The sequence below is a fragment of the Symphalangus syndactylus genome, chromosome 19, assembly GCF_028878055.3.
Source record: "Symphalangus syndactylus isolate Jambi chromosome 19, NHGRI_mSymSyn1-v2.1_pri, whole genome shotgun sequence".
NCBI lineage: Eukaryota > Metazoa > Chordata > Mammalia > Primates > Hylobatidae > Symphalangus > Symphalangus syndactylus.
In genome coordinates this window covers 61,432,493-61,455,123 of record NC_072434.2, presented here as the reverse complement: position 1 = coordinate 61,455,123, position 22,631 = coordinate 61,432,493, and the positions used below count along the sequence as shown (strand labels likewise).

The following is a 22,631-nucleotide window of genomic DNA, read 5'->3' as shown; positions in this document are numbered from 1 at the left end:
CCCACTCACAGTCAGGAGGATCTCACCCTGAGTTCCTTAACTTAATTATACTTGCAAAGACCCTTTTTCCAAATTAAAGTCATAGTTACAGGTTCCAGGTGGATAATAGATCTTTTGGGGTCTACTATTTAACTTACTACATTTGGGAAGCTTTCAGATAGAAACTTCTTTATTCTGATTAGTTTTTAAGTAATTTCAATGTGTAATAAACTGTATTTCCTTTCTGTCTCTTTTCTGAGGGATTTTCATTTTAATGTAGAGCATTGTTAAAGTAGGACTATGAAGTATTAGATGGAACCTTAGAAATAGTATTAACATGTAATTAACTGGACTGATGTTTACATTTACTACATTAAAAATGGGCCATATAGTTTAAGAAGATATCATATACTATATACTGAATAAAACCAGAAGTTGAAATAAGAAATTATCTTGAAATATCTAGTACAATTGTCTTTAAAATGCCTACATATTAAAATAAAAATATTATTTTATATTATTATATAATACATGCTCATTATAAAAAAATCTAAACAATATGGAACTCTGTGAAATGGAAAGTATTTTCCATATTTCTATCTTCAGAGGTAGATATAATTTAACTTTTTTATACTCCTACAGATTTTTAGTACATTTTTAGCTAGAGATATAGTTATAAATATATTTTTCCAAAAATAAAATTACAATACATATGCTTCCTCTGAGCCTTCTAAAAATAAATACTTCTCCTTCAAATGTTATAAACAATGTTTCATGTCAATGTATCTTCTCATTTAGAGATATGTTCTCATTTAAAATGGCTGTATTGTATGCAATTGTATAGTTGCAATCCATGAGATTTCTTAAGCTCCTATAATGAACATTTAGTATTTTTAATGTTTCAGTGCAATTAGCAGTTATTTTATAGAAAATATTATATATCTCTACATATATTTATATATCTGTGTCTATATCTACATTTCTACTTATATATATCAACCATCAATCAATCATATACATAGACATATACATACATACATATGTATTTGAGCAGTTGCCTGATTGCACAGTTCCTTAATACCCTATTTGGTGCCAACCTGCGTGAATTCATATCCCATTTCCTCACTTACTAGCTATATGGCTGGCAAGATATTTTAATGTCTCTAAAGTGTAGTCACCCCAACTTTAAAATGATGATGATGATAATATTGATATCCCATAGGGCCAATGTAAGGATCAAATAAAGCAATGTCATATAAAACATTACTGTGTTTCAAGCACCTGGCATGTATTAGATACTCAATATTTATTTGTTAAGTGAATGAATGGATGAAGTGCTAAGCACGATGCCTGTATATAAATGATATTTTCTCTCTCTTGGGCATGGGGCTGGATTTTAATGTACAGCATTGTTACAGTAGGACTATACAGTAGTAGATGAAAACTGAGAAATAATATTCACATATAATTAACTGGACTATGTGGTTTATATTTTCTTACACCAAAAATTGGCCATGTAGTTTAAGAAGATAACATATATGCTATATATTTTTTAAAAAAGAATATTTACTAAACTATATTAGTAAATAATAATATTATTATTATTATTTTTTTTTTTGAGATGGAGTTTTGCTCTTGTCACCTAGGCTGGAGTGCAGTGGTGCAATCTTGGCTCTCTGCAACCTCTGCCTCCGGGGTTCAAGCGATTCTCCTGCCTCAGCCTCCTGCATAGCTGGGATTACAGATGTGTGCCACCACGCCTAACTTTTGTATTTTTAGTAGAGATGGGGTTTCACCATGTTGGCCAGGCTGGTCTTGAACTCCTGGCCTCAGGTGATCCACCCACCTTAGCCTCTCAAAGTGTTGGGATTACCGGCGTAAGCCACCTCACCCGGCCATAAATAATACTATTATTAATGTTAATATAATTATTTCCCGAAAATAAATCCATAGAAGTTGAATGGCTGGGTTGAAGTATATGGTCATTTTATATTTTAATACATATTACAGAGATTGCTCTAATGCATAATAACAGGCTACCTCCAGAAAGGTTGTGAAAATTTATAACCTCATTAAAATATATAGCCAAGTACTTGTTTCCTTAAACACTAACTAACCTTACAAATTATCCACATTTTTTTCACCCTTGCCATTCCTCTAAGTGAAAAATAGTGTTGAATGCCGACTTAGAATTATTTGGCCATTAATGAGTTTGAGTAGCTTTTTACATATGTCTTGATCATTTGCATTTCATTTGTGAATTCCTTATTCATACAATGTGTCCATATTTATACTCTATAATTCCTTATTTATAAAAACTCATTTATGTTAAGAATATTATGTTGTATATGTTTTCTTCAGTTTTTAGATGGCTTATGAACTTTGTGGTCTACATATTTTAAAGAAATCTTTTAAGATTTAAACAAAATAAAACATGTATGCAAGATAGTGCACAAATATAAAAGGTATAGCTTGATGAGGTTTTTAATATTTATATACACCTATGTAACTCTCATTTAGAAAAAGTTGTAGAACATTTCCAGAATCTCAGAGTCCCCTCATGAACCTCCACTGTAAAGGTGAAAACAGAATAGCATCAATGTAGCTCTCTATAACCATAGATTAATGTTGCCTATTCTTGAACTATCATACAAATAAAATCATGAAGTAGGTACTCTTGTGTTCTTTTCACTTAGCATTATGCCAATGAGATTTTTCCATAGTGTATGCAGTTATATTTTTGGCTTCAGGAAATACTTCTGAAAAGTCTTCCAAAGTGGGTGTCTCAACAAGCAATATTTGAAGATTTCAGTTGTTCCACATCCTTACCAACTCTTAATAGTGCCAGATGTTATCATTCTTTGCCATTCTGGTAGCCATGTAGTGCATTTCCTGATCATTAGTGATACTGAGATCTTTTCATGTGCTTATTTGCCAAGTGAATATGATTTTTTTGTGAAGCCTTTTGCCAATTCTTATTTGGACAGTTTGTATTTTTCTTAATAATTTATAGGAGGTCTTCAATATTTTGAATATGAGTTCTTTGACAAATACCTGATAGCAAATATTGTCTTCAGGGCTAAGGTTTACAGTCTCATTCTCTTGATGGTATTTGTTGATAAGCAGAGCTTCTTAATTTTAATGAGTCTAATTTAGTCATTGTTTTATACTTAATACTTTTGGTGTTCTGTTTAGATTATTTTTGCAAACCCTGATATCATGAAGATATCCTCCTACAGTTTATTCAGGAAGCTTTATTATTTTACTTTTCAAATTTTGGTCTATGTTCTATCTGGAATAGATTTTTTGAGATTATATAAGGTAGGGGTCAAAAATTTTTTCCCACCTGAATGCATAATTAACCTAGAAAACCTTGCCTCTTGAAACAAATCATTGTTTCTACCATTCTGCAATGGTAATGTTGTCGTGAATCAGGTCTCTGTATATGTGAAGATAGGTTTGTTTCTGAACTTTCTGTTCTGCCCCAATGATCTGTCTGTCTGTCTATACTTGGGCCAAAATATTTAGTTTTAATTACTGTAGCTTCATACATGTCTTCATATCTACTGGTTCTCCAACTTTTTTTCTTTTAAGATCGCCTTGGCTATTATATACGAATTTTAGAAACAGTTTTTCAATTTTCATAAAAAATTCTGTTGAGGTTTAGATTACTAATTTGTATTTGGGAGAATGGGCATCTAAACAATATCAAGTATCCAGCCCATAAATTAGTATATTCCTTGATTTCTCCAAGCAATGTTTTTAGTTTTCTCTATAGAGGTCTCACTCCTATTTGTTAGACTTGTTCAAACATATTCATTGGTTTTCCTTTTTAATAGACTGTATTTTTTAGAGCAATTTTAGAGTCACAGAAAAATTGAGTGGAAAGTATAGAGAGTTCCAGTATACTCTCTGCTCCTACACGCGCACAGCCTTCCCCAATGTCAATATCCCTCACCAGAGTGGTATATGGTATATTTGTTACAATTGATGAACCTACATTGACACATCATTATCACCCACAGCCCATAGTTTATATTAGAGTTCACTCTTGGTGTTGTACAACGACAAGTATCCACTACTCCAGTATCCTACAGAGTAGTTTCACTCCCTAAAAATCTTCTGTGTTCCTCATATTCATCTTTTTCTCTATCCTAACCCCTAGCAATCACTGATCTTTTCACTGTCTCTGTATTTTCACCTTTTCCAGAATATCATATAGTTGGAATAAAAAATCATGTGTCCTCAGATTGGCTTGTTTCACTGAGTAATATGCATGTAAGATTTCTCTATGTCTTTCATGGCTTGGTGGTTCATATCTTCTTAGTACTAAATAATATTCCATGGTTAGATATAGCATAGTTGATTTATTCATTCACCTACTGAAGGACATCTTGGTTGCTTCCAAGTTTTGGCAATTATGAGTAAAGTTGCTATAAACATCAGTGTGTAGGTTTTTGTGTGAACATAAGTTTTCAATTTATAAATACCAAAGAGCGCAATTACTGGATCGTATGGTAAGATATGTTTAGTTTTGTAAGAAACTGTAAAATTGTCTTCCAAAATGACTATATCATTTTACATTCCCATCAGCAATGAAAGAGAGTTCCTGTTGCCCCACAGCCTCACTAGCATTTGGTATTGTCAGTGTTCTGGCGTTTTGGCCTGTTGGTTTTCATGCAATTATACTTAGTATTGTTTTTGAACTTCGTTTGCTAATTTTGTTACTATTGCATTAAAATAAAATTAGTTTTTATATTTACCTATGTTCAGTGACCTTGCCAAACTCATTATTAATTCTAATAGGTACACAATCCTATCATTTGCACATATCAGGAACTCAACTCTTTTTGAATGCTTGTAATAAATGTATATAAACGACATGCCATAAATATCTCCTGTAGATAATTTTGTATGATGCACTTATTAATTCTGAAATAATATAAAATGTTAGTTTTGTTTTTCTGTATGACCTGAGTTATTAGACCAATGTCTAGTTTTAAAAAAGAAGGTATATATTTTTGATATTCAAAACACTGTGGTTAAATTGCCAAGCTCTGGTTTAAATATAACCCAGGTGGGCCGGGTACGGTGGCTCACGCTTGTAATCCCAGCACTTTGGGAGGCCGAGGCGGGCGGATCACGAGGTCAGGAGATCAAGACCACGGTGAAACCCCATCTCTACTAAAAATACAAAAAAATTAGCCAGGCGTGGTGGCGGGCGCCTGTAGTCCCAGCTACTCGGAGAGGCTGAGGCAGGAGAATGGCGTGAACCCAGGAGGCGGAGCTTGCAGTGAGCCGAGATTGCGCCACTGCACTCCAGCCTGGGCGACAGAGCGAGACTCCATCTCAAAAAAAAATAAATAAATAAATAAAAAATATAACCCAGGTGTACTTCTTTGATCAAAATATTCACTCCCTTTAAATCTGGTTTCTAATCTATTAAATGGTGTTTTAGTATATAATTCATAGGAATCTTATAAGAATTATGTGAGATATGTATGTTTAGAATATAAATTGCTTGTTGTATAGTAAATGTGCATTAAGTGGTAACTATTTTTAAACTCTTTGAACATCTATTTTCTTATTGTGAAACAATAAGATAGGGATAACACTATCTTTCCATATGATTGTTGTACCAATCAAAAGAGAAAATATGAAGACTGTATTACTTTAGTTTGTGTATGCTCTTAGATCAAGCTAAACTCATGCGAAGAAGCAATATTTTAAGGAACTTATATATTTAGGAACTTGGTTTGAGTAATTAGTATATTGCATAATTTTATAAAATACTCTGCGTGAAGAATTTTTAAATAACACATTAAATCTTGTGAGCCTTATTTCAATGTTTAATCCCCATTAGTACTTCTAAAAGTGTTTTATTGCACCAAATGTTGCTCAAAGTATTTGATAGCGCCATAAATTAGTCTACTATGCACTGCAGGGTTAAAATGGCTTGCTTCTATTCTACTTCAGTATACTAAATGTTGGATTAATGCTTCCAAAGAACAGTGTGAACTGAAGATGATATTTTTAAACTGTGTAGAAATAAATTTCACTCCTGATTAGAAAACATGTAACAGGAAACCGGTTTATTTCAAATATTATTTAGTTCTTATTACAACTTTCTCCTTTACGTTCTGGACATCTAAGAGCTACAGAAAGAAAAGAATATTTTAAATAATTTTTATCTTTATTCTATCAATTTATATGTACAGTCGTACCTACTGTATCTTTTCTCTAATTAGACATGGCATATAGACTGGCTCATTACTTCTGCCTAATGAGCCAGGCTCCATGCCACCTCTCTAATCAGAAAAGAGATAGGTACAGAATGTTCCTATGGACTTATTATAAATCATTTTCTTTCTCTCGCTTGGTCCTTTTTTTAATCAAAAAATTAAGTCACTGTCCTCCATACTTTTGTCCATATCCAAGATGGTTTCATTCAAAAGAGGTAATTGTGCAAGCGATTACTGAGCTGAATTAAAGGTGCTCTCATGCAGTGCCAGGCCGGCTGTCTCTGCTTTGGAACAGACACTGCCTCAAACACAAGCACATCAAATGAAGGCCTATAGCAGATCAAGATGGATCTTTTCTGTCTTCCTCTGATTAGGTTTGATTTGGTTCTCTGTTTCTGCACCCAGAAAGTAACAACCTTCCATATGAGTGTTGGCTACTACAGAGCTTTTTCTCTGAGTCTTACCTCTAGCATAACTCTCTAGAAAAATGTGTTGCCAGTGACACTTTCTGTTACTGCAGGACTTGTCTTTGCTTTCCCTGGAAAATTAATCAATGGACCAAATGCATGCTTTTTACTGAACCCTCATCTATCCTTATTAATGGTATAATCTGATTTCATCAGGCTGAATTTTATGTATACAAATAGAAACACCTTAGACCATCTATATCAACCAAAGTGTGATGGCTCCTTTTTAGAACATTTTCTTTTAGTTGTAAATTTATTTTAGTACTTCCAATTGGATATATAACCTAGAGCACTTGTGTTAGCAGATATGTAGTTATGAGGAGTCACCAATGTCATCGTGGTAATAAACCATACTAGCTCTCCAAATTTTGGATTTAAAATTACAGAACTACAAGAATCAAAACTTTTCCGAGTTATTTCTGAACTCATTTATCAACAGAGTCCCAGTTGCCGATTAAGGGCGAGAATTTCTACATTATACATTCAAATGTGTGTAGCACTTTCTGAAGAAGATCATTGGTCATTAAGGAATCAAATATTTGTTGAGTGTCTGTTAAAGCGAATATGCAGGGAAGAAAAGGATCATCGTCTAAATCTAACTCCTACTTGCCTTCCTTTCTGTATTTTCAACGTTGTGTGTCTTAGCCCATATGCTTGTACTTGATTCTAAAGTTGGAATGCTACTTCTAATTTCTACCAGTTTCCCATGGGTTCACATTTCTAACCTCTGCTAGATACACAAACTCCATTTTAGTTCAGCTGAAATCATGCTAATTTTTTTCAGAGAGAATTATTTTTGGGAATTAGATAAAAAGAAAAAAAACTTAGAAAGTATTGAAATTGACTAAGAGAATGGAATGGAAGAAGAGTATAGGAATACAGTATATAGACAGAAAGGAGTTTACTTAAAGTTAGTTTCAGAACGTTGCAGACAAGGTATCTAGCAGTATTATCAGACAAGTTATGTTGTATATTTAAAAAGATGTTAATGTAGCTCTCACAACCATACTAAGTAAAAACTGCTGAGTAATTAAAATTTGAATGCAAAATATGCAATCATAAGGTAGTAGAGGAAAATGAAGGCAAGTGTTTCTATAATTCTAGCATATTAAGGACCTTTATTAGCACGATACCATGTCCAGAAACACTAAAGGAAAATATTGAAACATCTGACTAATAAACTGGGAATTTAAAACTCAAACAATGATTATCATTTTGTACTTGATAGTTTGGCAAGGACTAGAAAAGCGATTTTACCAGTGTTGGAAATAGTTTGGGGTAACCTGGCAAACTATCAAAAGTAAAAATGTGAAAGCTACTTAATCCAGGATTTCTACTTCCAGGACACTCTCTCAAGAATATAATTAGATAAAGACTTAAATACATACTCAAAATGTTCATTGTAGAATTATTTAAAGTAACAAATAACTGGAATCAGTTAAAAACTTCAAAAAGGAATTGATTTAATAAATTATAATTCATGCCTACTGTGGAATAGTATACACCATCAAGAGGAATGAAATATGTCTCTTTCTATGTACATGGAAATGGGTTCATGATGTGTTATTACATGAAACAAACAAGATTGTATAGTACAAAATTCTATAAATTTAATGTATATGTTATGAACATACATATATATATTAAAGGTCTGGAAGGAAATATGCCAAAATGTTCTTCAGAATGTTAGTAATGGTAATCTCTATGAGTGGGATTGCAAATAATTTCTTTTAAATTTCTTTTTGTGCAATTTTTTTCAGTAAACTATAATTTTATAATAAGAATTAAAAATATTTTCCAATTTTGGACAAAATAATAAATGGAAGCATTTTCAGAACAGATTTATTCTATGAATGTAACAAGTTCAGCCAGAGACACCTAATTTGTATAGTATAGAGGGCGGTCTTGAAAATGTTAGTCATTTAAATTCTGTACTTGTCACATGGATTCAGGAAACACAAGCATTCATTGGACATTTAACTCATTGTACATACAATTATTATTACTATAATAATTTGTGCCTGAGAAGCAAAGCATGAGATTTAGAATCAGATAGATTTGCGTTTGAATACTAGTTCTGCTTCTCAACAGCCAAGTGACTTTGGCAAAGAATATAACTTCTCAATCCAATTTCCTAATGTTTTCTCATTTATAAAATGTGTTTTATATACATGCTTTTCAGGGTGATCAGAGAGCTTATAAATAATACATGTTTGATTCATGTTAGGTATTCAATAAAATTTTGCTATCATAAATAGTATTGTTAATTTAGTTATTGTTTAAGTTTATTGACTGTGATACTTAAGTATTTTAAAATAATGGCCATGACCATATTTAATTTTTTTGGCTGAAAATCAAAATTTACTTAGGGTGAGGGAGAAAAAAAAAGTCCATTTTAGATTCATTATATAGCAGATATTTTAAAATTCTGTGTTTTGTCTATGCAAACCCCACAAAATAATTTCTCTCTCTTTTTAGAGATCTGTCGTTTCTAGTGTTCTTCAGTGTTTCCTGTTCATCCTCACTTCCACCTGACGTTATTTCTTCTTAACCCAAAAAACCTCCCTTTTCATTGCTTGTAGCTCAGCCTGCTGAAGCAAATTCTCTCAGCTTGTGTAAAAATGTCTTTCCTTTTGCAGGATATTTTCATTTGTTATAGAATTCTACATTGATTACTGTTACTTCTTTTAGAACTTTAAAGATGTTGTTTCATTGTCTTCTTGCCTTCATTGTTTCTGGTGAGATATCAGCCACTATTTATATAAATGTTTTCTTGTATACTATATGTATGTTTGTTTCTTTCTTTCTTTCTTTTTGAAGCAGAGTCTTTCACGCTGTCAACCCAGGCTGGAGTGCAGTGGTGTGAGCTTGGCTCACTGCAACCTCCGCCTCCTGGGTTCAAGTGATTCTCATGCCTCAGCCTCCCGAGTAGCTGAGATTACAGGTGTATGCCACCATGCCAATTTTTGTATTTTTAATAGAGGCCATGTTTCACCATGTTGGCCAGGCTGGTCTCGAACTCCTGACCTCAGATGATCCACCCTCCTCAGCCTCCCAAAGTGCTGGGATTACAAGTGTGAGCCACCACGCCTGGCCCATATGTTGTTTTCCACTTGATACTGTTAAGATTTTATTTTTGTCTTTCATGTTATCAGTTTATGATATGCCTAGGCATGATTTTCATTATATTTGTCCTTCTTGAGTTTTGCTTAAATTCTTGAATATGTAAGTTGGTGTTTTTATTACATCTGGAAGTTCTGATAGTTGTATCTTCAAACTTTTCTTTCTTTTTTTCCTTTTTTTGCTTCCTTTTCTTTCTTCTGTAATAAGACTCTAGTTAGATTTGTGTTAGAGCACTAGATAGTGTCCCATAGATATTGGGTACACTTTTGTTTGTTCCTTTGTTTTCATTTTCCCCACTCTTTTTTGTGTTTCAGTTTGGATACTTTCTATTTGACTTGTCTTTATTTCACTGGTCAATTTCTCTTTTGTGTCTAGGCTGCTGCTAAGCCCATCTAGAAAACTGTTGATTTCTAAATTATACTTTTCATTTCAAGTATTTTCATTTGGCTGTTTTGTAGACTTCATCTATTGGCTCAAATTCACCCATCTATTTGCATGCATTATTCACTATCACCCCTAGATCTTTTAGCATTTATATTATAGGTATTTTCAAAACCCTATTTGATCATTCCAACATCTGGGTCATGTCTGCATCTCCTTCTATTGACTCCTCTCTTTACAAAGGGCCACATTGTGTTGATTTCACGTGTCTTAAATGTTTTTATTGTATGATAAACACTTTGCGTAAAAGAATGAAAGAGGTGGAAGTAAGTCATATTTTTTTGTGTTTTTCCCTTTACAAAGAAGAGCACTGCTGGTTTTATGAGACCTTTTGAATGGGGGTGGGCAGTAGGAAAGAAAAAATATCAAACTGATTTGAAGTTGACTGTATGTGGGCTTTACTACAGTTTTATATTATTTAGCTCACTACTGGTTTCAGATATCTGTGGACAGAATCGAAAATAGTTAGACACATGTGTGGTGGGGCCTCCTTAGAATTCTAATCTGCCATTCTGGCCTCTGTATGGCTGCTTCCTTCTTACTCCTTCTATGCCTGAATCCTCTATTTCTTACCTCTGAGCTAAGTATGAGAGCAGCCCTGGGTCTCGTCCAATGAGTTATATGTCCAGTAAATGTTTGTGTTTCCTATAAAAGGCTTATTACTTTCTAGAATTTAATTCATTTAGTTTTTTTGTGTGTGCTCTACATTTTGATGGGTTAAAAAATAATGACTTTAGGGCTTATCTGGCTTGTTTTGGTTGTTAGATTGACAGCAAAGTGATGGTCCCTTACAACTTTTTACATTTAAAGCAGATGTTGAACTACTGTAACAACATCTAATTTATACCTTTTTTTTTCTTTGGCACAAGTCTGTCTATACTTAACTCTCCAACCCTCTAAATTGTTTCAGCTATGGCTGGTCACTGACTCTGAACAAAAAAGGTGCGTATTACTTGGCCCCAAAGATTATTTTGGTAGAATTCAGGCATTGACATTTTAATTACCTCCTCTAATTTTTCGTGGGGATTTTCAGCTTTTGTGGGCCCTAATTTTATCTCTGACTCTTAACTTTTATATCTGTTTCTTCGGTTTGCCTGAAACCTGTTTACTGCAAATATTTAAAACTGAAACATGTTTTTTTATAAATCTAGCAATTGGATCTTGTTTCACTAATGATCATGTGGCATTGTTTAATCTCAGTGCCCCCAGCAGCTCTGTTTGTTCAGTTTGTATAGCGCATGCATCTCTTGTGTTTCTTTTTCTGTCAGATACATAATCATATTGATTAGTGTATACCCTTTATACCCTGAGTCCAAAAATTCCTCATCCCTCAGGGGATCTTCATATGATTTAACAACTTTCCACTATCTCTCACTTTTTGATGTGGTCTATTCCCTCCTTACTCAACTTAAGTTTCATGCTCAGTTATTATAACCACTTCTTTTCATGGAACTGGACTTCCCTGCCTTTTTTTCTTCACTTCTGCTATGATCTTGGCACTACCACAGCATAGGTTAAATATACCTAAAGAGGACGACTCTTCCCACCTTAAACTCATGACCATGAACTTCCAATGTTTCCTGATGCTGCCCTGTAATCATTCCATATTTCCCTCATTCATTCACTTTCCTGTCTTATGCCAACTATTTATACACTTTCCTTTCTCCTTATTCTGATCGTCAGTGATTATATTACCTCCAATTTTACTATAAAAATTAACAAAAAGAATAAAGGAGCTTCTATAGATTTCCACTGCTATATTTATCCACCACTGGCATACAGTCTATTAATAGATGTGACCAAGAATATTCTTGCCTCATTTTTCCCCAGTTTACTCCTGTATTGTAAAATTTTCTTGTATTAATGGAACATTTTCAAGAGAATGAAGGCATGTTGTTATTTTTCCATGAAAAATTATTCTTGACCCTCCCCCATTTCTTCCACTAGCCATTGTTTTATTTATTTGCTCCCCTTTTAGCAAAACTTCACCAAAGTATATTCAACCATAGGAGCCTTTAATTCTTCTTTTCAAATTCCACCATCTACAGTCAGACTTTAGCTCATGACTGCACTTAAGGTACACTTGTCAAATCTCTACTCACCTTCACATTATAAATCTAATAGTTAACTTCAAGTCTTTATCTTTTTGACCTATTAACATCATTTAATGGAGCTGATCACTCCTTCCCCCTTGGTATACGTTATTCACTTGGCATCTGACACTCCATCATCTCTCTGAGTTTCTAGTTGCTGCGTCTCTGTTTGATTTACTGGTTCCTCTTCATCTACTTGACATCTTAGTATTGGTACCCCAAGCCTTAAGACCTCACTCTGCTCCCATGTCTATAGACACTCACTCCCTTAAAGGTCACCTCCAGTCTTATAGCTTTAAATGTCATCTAAGTGACTTGACCTCCAAATATAAATCTCCCCACTCAGGCCTCTTTCCTCAACTCCAGACTACTCTGTTACATGTATCAAACTACCCAAAGTCTCCATTTGAATGTTTAATTTACGTTTCAAACTTAAACTTACTTTTTTTCAAAATGGAACTGGTTTTCTTAAGATCTCTCACTTTGATCCATATACTACTTCTTCCATGGTCTTCCTCATCACAAGTGAAGGCAATTTCATTTTTCCACTAAGACAGAGAAAAAGAACTAGAGTCATCCTTGTCGATTCTCTTTATCTCATATTCAACATTTTTTTTGTTTCGCAAAATCTTGTTGGTGTTAGCATCAAAATATATCCAGATTTTGAATCCTTCTTAGCACTTCCACTAGAATCATCCCAGTTCAAGTCATGGTTGCTGCTTTGCCTGGATTACAGCATTGTCTTTTAACTACTTCCACCCTGGCACTCCACTTTATTCTCAACACAGCAGCCATAATTGTTCTGTTAAATATCAGTCAAGCGTATTACTTTTCTGCTCAAAATGCTCTATTGTTTCTCCATTTTACCAGAGTGAAAACCACCATTCTTACTATAACCTACAAGACCTAACTGAGCTTACTGCAGTTACTTCTCTGGCTTTATTTCTTACATTTGTTTATTTTGTTCTCCTTGCTTTACACAAATTGGCCTCCTTGCCGATTTTTGACTATGTGAGGTGCACTTCTGCCTTGAAACCATTGGCTATTCTTTCAACCTGGAACTTTTCACCTCCTGACATCCATCAGGCTGACTCCCTTACCTGATTAGGTCTGCTCAATACCAGTTTCTTAAATACACCTTTCTTATCACCCTATTTACATGTGCAAACACCAACTCCCCACTTTGGGTCTCATTATGTTGCTCTATTCTTTTCCATAGCACTTAGCATCTTTAATGTATTATAGGGTTGACTTATTTTTGTTGAATATATCTGTTTTTCCCTCTAGAATATAAAAGAGAAAGCAAGATATGTTTATTTACATTACTCAGTGATATATCCTAGGAGCCAGAAGATTGCCTATGACATGGTAGCTACTCAATACATATTTTCCAAGTAAATGAATGGATGGGCAGCTTCCATGCAGCATTAAGCCTGTGGGTGTGCAGAATGCAAGAGTTGAGGCTTGGGAGCCTCTGCCTAGATTTCAGAGGATGTACAGAAAAGCCTGGGTATCCAGGCAGTGGCCTGCTGCAGGGGCGTAGCCCTCATGGCCCTAGAACCTCTATTAGAGCAGTGAAAAGGGGAAATGTGGTGTTGGAGTCCCCGCAGAGTCCCCTCTAGGACATTGCCTTGTGGAACTGTGAGAAGAAGGCCACCATACTCCAGAACCCAGAATGGTAGCCACCGGCAGCTTTCACCCTCAGCAAAGAAAAACTGCAGGCACTCAGTGCCAGCATATGAGAGTAGCCACTGGAGCTAAGCCCTGCAAAGTCATAGGGGTAGAGCTTTCCAAGGCCTTGAGAGCTCACTCCTCCCACCAGTGTGCCCTGGATATGAGACGTGGAGTCAAAGGAGATTATTTTGGAGTCATTAAAATTTGATGACTGCCCTTTTGGGTTTCAGACTTGCATGGGGGCTGTAGCCTCTTTTGTTTGGCTGATTTATCCCATTTGGAATGGAAATATTTACCCAATGCTTGTATCTGAATTATACTTTGGAGGTAAATAACTGGGTTTTGATTTTACAGGCTCTTAGGTAGAAGGGAATTGCCTTGTCTCAGATGAGACTTTGGACTTTGGAGTTAATGCTGGAATGAATTAAGACTTTGGGAGACTGTTGGGAATGGATAATTGTATTTTGCAACATGAAAAGGACATGAAATCTGGGAGGGGCCAGAGGCAGAATGACATGGTTTGGATCTGTGTCCCCATGTATGTTCAGTTGTAATCCCCAGGGTGGAGGTGATGCCTTGTAGGAGATGATTGGATTCTGGAGGTGGATTTTTCATGAATGATTTATGGTGATAGTGAATGAGTTCTCACAAGATCTGGTTATTCTAAAGTGTGTGGCACCTCCTCCCACTTTGCTCCTGCTTGCCACATGTGACGTACCTGCTTCTCCTTCACCTTCTGCCATTACTGTGGGCTTCCTGAGGCCTCTCCAGAAGCCAAACAGATACTAGCACTATCCTTCCTGTAAAGCCTGCAGAAATATGAGTCAACTAACCTTCTTTTCTTTCTAAATTACCCAGCCTCAGGTATTTCTTTATAGCAATGCAAGAATAGACTAATACATTATCCTTTGTTACTGATGTCTAAAAATCTTTTTTTAAAAAATTAAAAGCAAGTATATTAAGACAGTAAAGGAATAAAAAATGGCTACTCCATAGGCAGAGCAGCCCCAAGGACTGCTGGTTGCCCATTTTTATGGTTGTTTCTTGATTATATGCTGAACAAGGGGTGGATTATTTGTTAGTTTTCCCTGAAAGGGGTGGGCAATTCCCAGAATTGAGGATTCCTCCCCATTTTAGACCATATACGGTAACTTCCTGATGTTGACATGGCATTTGTAAACTGTCATGGTACTGATGGGAGGGTATCAGTAAGGACAACCAGAGGTCACTCTTATTGCCATCTTGGTTTTTGTGGGTTTTAGCTGGCTTCTTTACTGCAATCTGTTTTATCAGCAAGGTCTTTATGACCTGTGTCTTGTGCCAACCTCCTATCTCATCCTGTGACTTAGGATGCCTTACCCTCTTGAGAATGCAGCCCAGTAGGCCTCAGCCTTATTTTACAGAGCCCCTATTCAAGATGGAGTTGCTCTGGTTCAAAAGCCCCTGAAAATTCCCCCCTCCCTTTTACAAGAAAGCTCTTAATCTTAAGAGTTGTAGAGGGATGAAGATCCATCTTTTCTAACTTCTTCAAGCTGAATAGGGGTGATGATATTCCTGCCTAACAATTAGGGTCTCTTGTCTTTGGGATAGAGAGGAACTCAATCAGAAAGTGTTGGTATGTCAAGGTCCGTTCAGAATGCTTGAGTTCTGACAAAAGTTGATACCTGGAAGATTAATAAGTATTTAATTTAAGAAAACATTCAGTAAGCTTATCCTACACAAAGAGTATAACAGCAATACATTCCACAGCAGTAAAGCAAAATAAATAAAATTATCACAACCAAACTAAATTAGAAGACTTTCCATGAACTGGGCAATTGTTGGAACCAAGCTGATATGGGGTTGCTAGTAAATCCCAGTATGTGCCCAGAATTAGAATATTGATTCAGATTTTGCCATTGCCCATTCATTTTGTTTCTTTTGAATCATAGTCAGAGATCACTAGGTGGTTCACAGAAATAAGCAAAGTCTGTCTAAATTACAGAAAAAAAGCCTTAAACACAACTAATGAGACTAGACTCTAATAACAGGTGTACCATAATTTTTGAAGCAATTCTATTTTCTTTCCAGTCTCTCATTTTTAATAAAGACAAATTATAATAGAATCGATTTACGAGCAAAAATGAGCTTTAGTCTTATACTTGGCCTTATTACTTGTGTAAAATGCTAAAAAATAATTATTTTTCACATAGGATTTTAAAATTGGCTTTGATGGAACTTTGTTCCATAAAAAGGAATCTCAGATAAAACCTTTTTAAAGCTGAGCCCAGCCCTGGGTTTGTACAATCAAATACCTATGAGTTGGGTTAATTCCTTTACTCTTGAGGTCCTAAGACATCTTGAGGCTCCTGAGTCTGTCAGAAAGTGACATTCTTTACTTATCACAGGTGAGGAACCCTGTACAGGGCATGTGTAAACAAAGAATGGAACCAGTTTTCCCAAGGGGTTTTTATTGGCTTTATAAGTCAAGATTGATTCCTTAAAGGAAAGCACACTGTTCCAGTGAAAGTCTTGGTAAAATAACAAATTTTTCCAATTGTGTCCTGTTACAAAATAAAACAGATGCTTATTGCACTTATGCAAATATCTATTGTCATAAGTTAGGAATACTCACAAATAGTTTCCAAATTCTGAAGAAATTAGGTAGAGAGAAACAAATACGCTCGAAATTTTGTTCACAGGAGTAAAATTTACTCAATTGTTAAAAAGCTGTAAAGAGCTTAAAAGTTGCCCTGGCTCTGATACAAAACAAAGGATCAGCAACATTTTAAGCAAAAAGTTGTAAAAGATTACTTCAGCTATTATTCAGCCCATGCAGTTAACTCTTGTTCAGCTTGATATTCATGAACATTTCAGCTCTCCATCAGTACTGAAAGTTTTATCCTCTCTTCTAATGTCACAGTCTTCAAAGTTATTAGAAACGTGCATTCAAGAGCACCTGTCAAAATCCTATAGCTGACTCTAAACTTACTTTTTAAAGAGGATTAAAACAAGTCAACAACTTTCTACGGATGACAAAAAGTTTTAGAACAGCAATTATTAAAGCCACAATTGATAAAGAAATTTTGATTAGTTCTGTGGCATTCAATGATTTTACTGACAATTATAACTATTACTGATAATGTACACTAAGTCATATCAGAATTACAGGACTTTCCCATAATTTTGGAACACAAACCAATAACATATTTATACAAATACAGTCCAAAGAAAGCAAAGACCATTTCATATTTTTCTATGCTTCCTGTATGATATTTATACCAAATAACCTGAATATGCCATTTTGGACTTTAGGCACCTAATAGCTAAGAGATTAGTTAGGTCAGAAGAAGACATACTTTATAATTTTATTTTGGAAAGCTTGTCAAATATTAAAGGTTTAAAACACTGGATATCATAAAATATAATTCCAGGTCATCATAAGTCATTCATTTAGCCAAAATAATAACTCAAAAATATTTAAAAGGGAAAAACCTTTACTCATCAATAGAGGGAAGACTTAGATCTCCAAACCATCTGTCTCTTTTCTTTCTTTTCCTATATAAGATTTCTTTTTTAAAAACAACCTCTTTGCATAGTTTGGAATATGACTAATTCCACATGTCCCCAGGCCTTATCTAGAATCTAAAGTCTCCAAAGTAGGTAAATTGAACAATTTTCAAAAGTCAAAGAAGCAGTTTCTGACCTTAAAGCATTTAGTAAGCTTAATATGTGACCTGCCTAATTTAGACCAAATGTCTTTATTTTATCAATAATTTTTAAAGCTGTTTTTATTTCCCAAACATTCCTAAAGTCACATGAACTAAAAGGGATTACACTTTTTACTTTTGTGACAAAATATTTGATTTAGACACTTATTATTTTTAAACCAATTAATCAAAGCTCTTTTATATCACATACGCATCACATATAAATACACAGACAGAAAAAGATCCAGTAATATTTTTCATTTTCCAGTTTCTTAACTGGATTACTGGCTTCAGAGTGGAGCCTTAGAGGAACAGAGCCAGGAATGCATGCAGTTTCTAAAGCCTAATAAGCAGGCACAGCTGAAAGGCAAACTAGATCTTCAGAAATTAAGGGTTCCATTTTAATACCAGATTCTGGATCCCAAAAAAAGGGATTTAGCCCATCTCCCATGGGAGTCTTACCTCTCAGTGGGGAGTGGGGACATTTCCATAACTTCTAAGTGACCAAGAGCATGCTTCTCTGATCCAAATGTACAAAGAGCCAAGTATTCCATAACTGCCATTAGCCATTCTCAAAAGTTTATTTCCTACCTAGTTATTGCACACCAAAGCTCTTTCATAATGTAAAGTGATTTCTGATACCCCCAAAAGTAAAAAACATCAGATAATGCCATGCAAAACACAAGACAGCCTTAGATTTTGAGAGGGATCTATCCATTTCCAATTCCTGGGGTTTCATGAGGAAAACAGATGTTTTTTCTCAAAATGGGCTCTGTGGTGCTCTGTTTTTCCTGAGGAGTCCCAGGCTGTTAGAACTTAAATGTCTGCTTTTAAGTAAGCTGACTTTTAATGGTACTGCTGTTTTTAAAAAGTCCTTTTAAATTTCTTATTACCTGACTTTAGCCAGGCAAAACTGTCAATAATTCTGGCTTTTGAACTTTATCAAAGGTAACCTCCCAGGTGTTCAGAGAAAGGAAAATTCAAGACAGAACATTGAGGGGAAGAGAATCAACAAATGTTCATGCACATATCAAACCAGAAAGGACTCATTCCCTAAGCTGGGAATTGAACCCTGAACCTGGGTCACCATTGTGAAAAGAAAGCCTTAGCTACTGAGTTACTCACTGGGCAGTTTCCATTGCTCTTCCCAGAAGGAGTCTAGAGCAGCAAATTTTGAGCTTGTAAAGGTTTTAAATGCTCAAGATAATTTTGTAGAGCTTACTATGACACTAACCCCCAAATTCCTGTTTTCTGGATGGTAGAGACCTAGAGAAAGTACTGACATGTGGTCACAAGGTCAAGCTCCCAAGGACATAATAGCCAGTTTTCTGGGCTATCTTGAACAGTAGGCTTGTGGGCTCCTAAGCTTGTGTTCTATCCTAAGGTACCCCTCTTTCTAACAGAAAGATACAGAAAGACAAATTCACAGTGCAAAGTACAACAGATTCACTACAGCTTAGAACTAGCCTCACAAATCCTTTTTCACATTAATCAGAACTTTACAGAGGAGATAAACAGTGATTTTTACCATTCTTTCAACTAGTTTGGACAGAGAGAAAGAGAGAGGACAGAAGTCTCACTGGTAAGAAATTCTCACCCTTTTGCTGGCATGCCAGGCTTCTGGGTTCCCTTTCCCTGAGCAGTCCTAGTGACCCAGCTTGCCACACCATAGCCCTGGGGGCCAAGCTGCAACACAAAGGAAAATTATCTTTTTTTTCTGTCCTGGCCAGAGCAACATATGTGTGACACAGACATTAGCCACTCTGCTCAGCACCCAATATCAAACTAGCAACGCTCAAATTTGCCCCTGGTTGGACCCTGTCATCATTAATCCAACCTCTGACCAGAAGTTTCAACATGTGGTCTCTGGGCAAGATGGTCACCCTGAGTAAGAGAAAAGGTAAGAAAGGGAAAGGAGAGAAAGAAAGAACAGCATTGGCTGCATAAGGCAGGGTGGGGAAGGCAAAATATTCAGGGATGCCAGAGAAAGACCCTCCCATTGCGCAAAAGTTCAGGCTGCCGCTTGTCAGTCACGAAGGGATCTTTTCCAGTAGTCCCATTAGCTCTCAAGCATCCCCCTTTTGGGAGGAAAAAGCTCCCCAAGTCCCACAATCACATGCATGCCTAATTAGGTCACCCACAGCCATCAGCAAAGAGGGCAAGGCAGATTAACCCAACAAGAACAGCAGTTAATATCTCGTATTGCCAAACCCATTATTAGCTGAGAGGGACTTTACTGAGAGGGGCCTGAAACCCCCTAAATCTTAGGAAGGACTCTAACCTTCTTAAGTTGGGCCTTGAATCCATGTTCTGTCAAGTGTCCTTGTCTTTTATTAAGAGGGGCCTTTAACCCCCTCTGTCTTAAGAAAGACTCTAACACCCCTAAATTAGGCCTCTAACCCATTCCCATCCTTTACCCGAGCAAATGTACCCCACTTACCCAGAGTCAGCCAATAAGTGCTGAAGTCTATTTCCTTTTGGTCAGGGTAGTCTCCTCAGTGTTGTCCCTTCCATGGTTCACCAGAAAGATGTTACCAGAAAGAGGTCCAGATCCAGACCCCAAGAGATATATTAAAACAAAGCAAGTTTTCCTTTTGAACTTGTCAAAAATTCCATCTTGTAAAGGATATTAAATGTTGCTTTAAGCTGAACCTTGAGCAAATTAGGTGGTTTGTGTGATCATACATGTATGTGGTGGCTTCTTGTTTGCAACTTCAAGGAATAAGTATTAATAGTTCAGTGTATGATGTTGATTTGAGTTGAGCATTTGCACAGTTTGGATAATCTTAAATTTTGACGGACACTAGCTGTGGAGACTCTTTCTGTTACTAAATCCTTTTGTTTTGAAGCTATTGCCATTCGTATTTCTCTTGTCCCTTATATTTTTTGTCTGTTTCTTTAAGCTTTTATTGGAAATGTGAGTAAGTAAAGAATTACTTGTGTTACTTGCCAAGCAATGCACATTTCATACTTTTAAATTTGTAATCAGCAATAAAAATCCTAAAATATGTATCTAAGAACATCTTAAAAAAATTCTTTCTCACTCAAGAAAGAATTCAAGGTGAGTCCATAGAGTAAAGTGAAAGCAAGTTTATTAAGAAAGTAAAGGAATAAAGAATGGCTACTCCATGTAGAGCAGCACCCCCAATGTCTAAAAATCTTAACAACAATGATAATTAAAGCAGAAAACATATGGTAATTTTTTGGCATAAAACTCTTACTGTAATGAGCATTAAAAATAAATAAACTGCTTTTGCTCTTCATTCTAGAGACATCATATTTAAAAACAGATTTTTATTATTTGATTTTCATTTTGTTTCAAAATAAAATATTCTTAGTGTCACACTAAACAGAGATCAGATAATTAACCTGACCCTATGATGCATAATTTTAATTTTAATTTCAATTTGAGTTATTAATAGAAGTAATGAAAGGCTGTTACCATGTTTTGTTGAATGGACACAGATCTATTTTTTATTGTACCACATTGAGAATTTGTTTTTTTACATATATAAATCTGTTAATTGTATTAACAAAAGACTCAGTCTTTTTTTTTTAGATGTGGTCTTGCTTTGTTGCGCAGGCTGGAGTGCAGTGGCATGATCATATCCTAGTGCAGCCTCAAGTAATCCTCCTGTCATAGCCTCCTGCGTAGCTGGGACTACAGGTGCACACCACCATGCCTGGCTAATTTTTTTTAATTTTATTTTTTTGTAGAGATGGTTCTTGCTATGTTGTCCAGTCCAGTTTGAAGCAATCCTCCTACCTCGGCCACCCAAAGCATAGGCATGAGCCACCATGCCCAGCTAGTCTTTTAAGCTTTATTGTTTTGAAAATAATGAAGATTGTCATTTTGATATCATATTAGAATTTTTTCTAAAAATTTAACAAGAAATTATCTGTTCTTTATAATCTATGGGTGGCTATATCTATTTATAAGCATCTGTGCCAATTATTACTTTACTTCTAGTTGTAATTTAGTTTTCAAGGACACAGCTAGTCTTAATAACTTGATTTGTTTTTATTTCCATTTATTGAGTTTAGCATTTATAATAACTTAAAAATTTTTTTTATTTCACTTTAAGTTCTGGGATACTTGTGCATAATGTGAAAGTTTCTTACATAGGTATATGCATGCCATGGTGGTTTGCTGCACCTATCAACCTGTCATCTAGGTTTTAAGCCCCATATGCATTAACTATTTGTCCTGATGGTCTCTCTCCCCTCCCCATGCCTGACAGGCCCTGGTGTGTATTGTTCCCTTCCCTTCATCCATGTGTTCTCATTATTCAGCTCCCATTTATGAGTGAGAACATGTGGTGTTTGGTTTTCTGTTTCTGTGTTAGTTTGCTAAGGATGATGGCTTCCAGTTTCATCAACGTTTCTGCAAAGGACATGATCTCACTCCTTTTTATGGCTGCATAGTTTTCCATGGTGTATATATACCACATTCTCTTTATCCAGTCTATCATTGATGAGAATTTGGGTTGGTTCCATGTCTTTGCTATTGTAAATAGTGCTGCAGTAAACATATGTGTGCATGTATCTTTCTAGTAGAATAATTTATATTCCTTTGGGTATACGCCCAGTAATGGGATTGCTGGGTCAAATAGTATTTCTGGTTCTGGGTCTTTGGGGAATCATCACACTGTTTTCCATAATGGTTGAACTAATTTACATTCCCACCAACAGTGTAAAAGTGTTCCTATTTCTCCACAGCCTCGCTAGCATGTTGTTCCTTGACTTTTTAATAATCGCCACTCTCGGCTGGGCGCGGTGGCTCACGCTTGTAATCCCAGCACTTTGGGAGGCCGAGGCGGGCGGATCACGAGGTCAGGAGATCGAGACCAGGGTGAAACCCTGTCTCTACTAAAAATATAAAAAAATCAGCCGGGCGTGGTGGCGGGCGCCTGTAGTCCCAGC

The 22,631-nt window shown here is 35.6% G+C and overlaps 1 protein-coding gene across 1 annotated transcript in view; it reads left to right on the top strand.

Annotated features, from left to right (window-relative positions):
* The window catches only part of USH2A (usherin), an 801,829-nt gene that overhangs the window by 58,539 nt on the left and 720,659 nt on the right, over window positions 1-22,631 (top strand). The window lies entirely within an intron of this gene.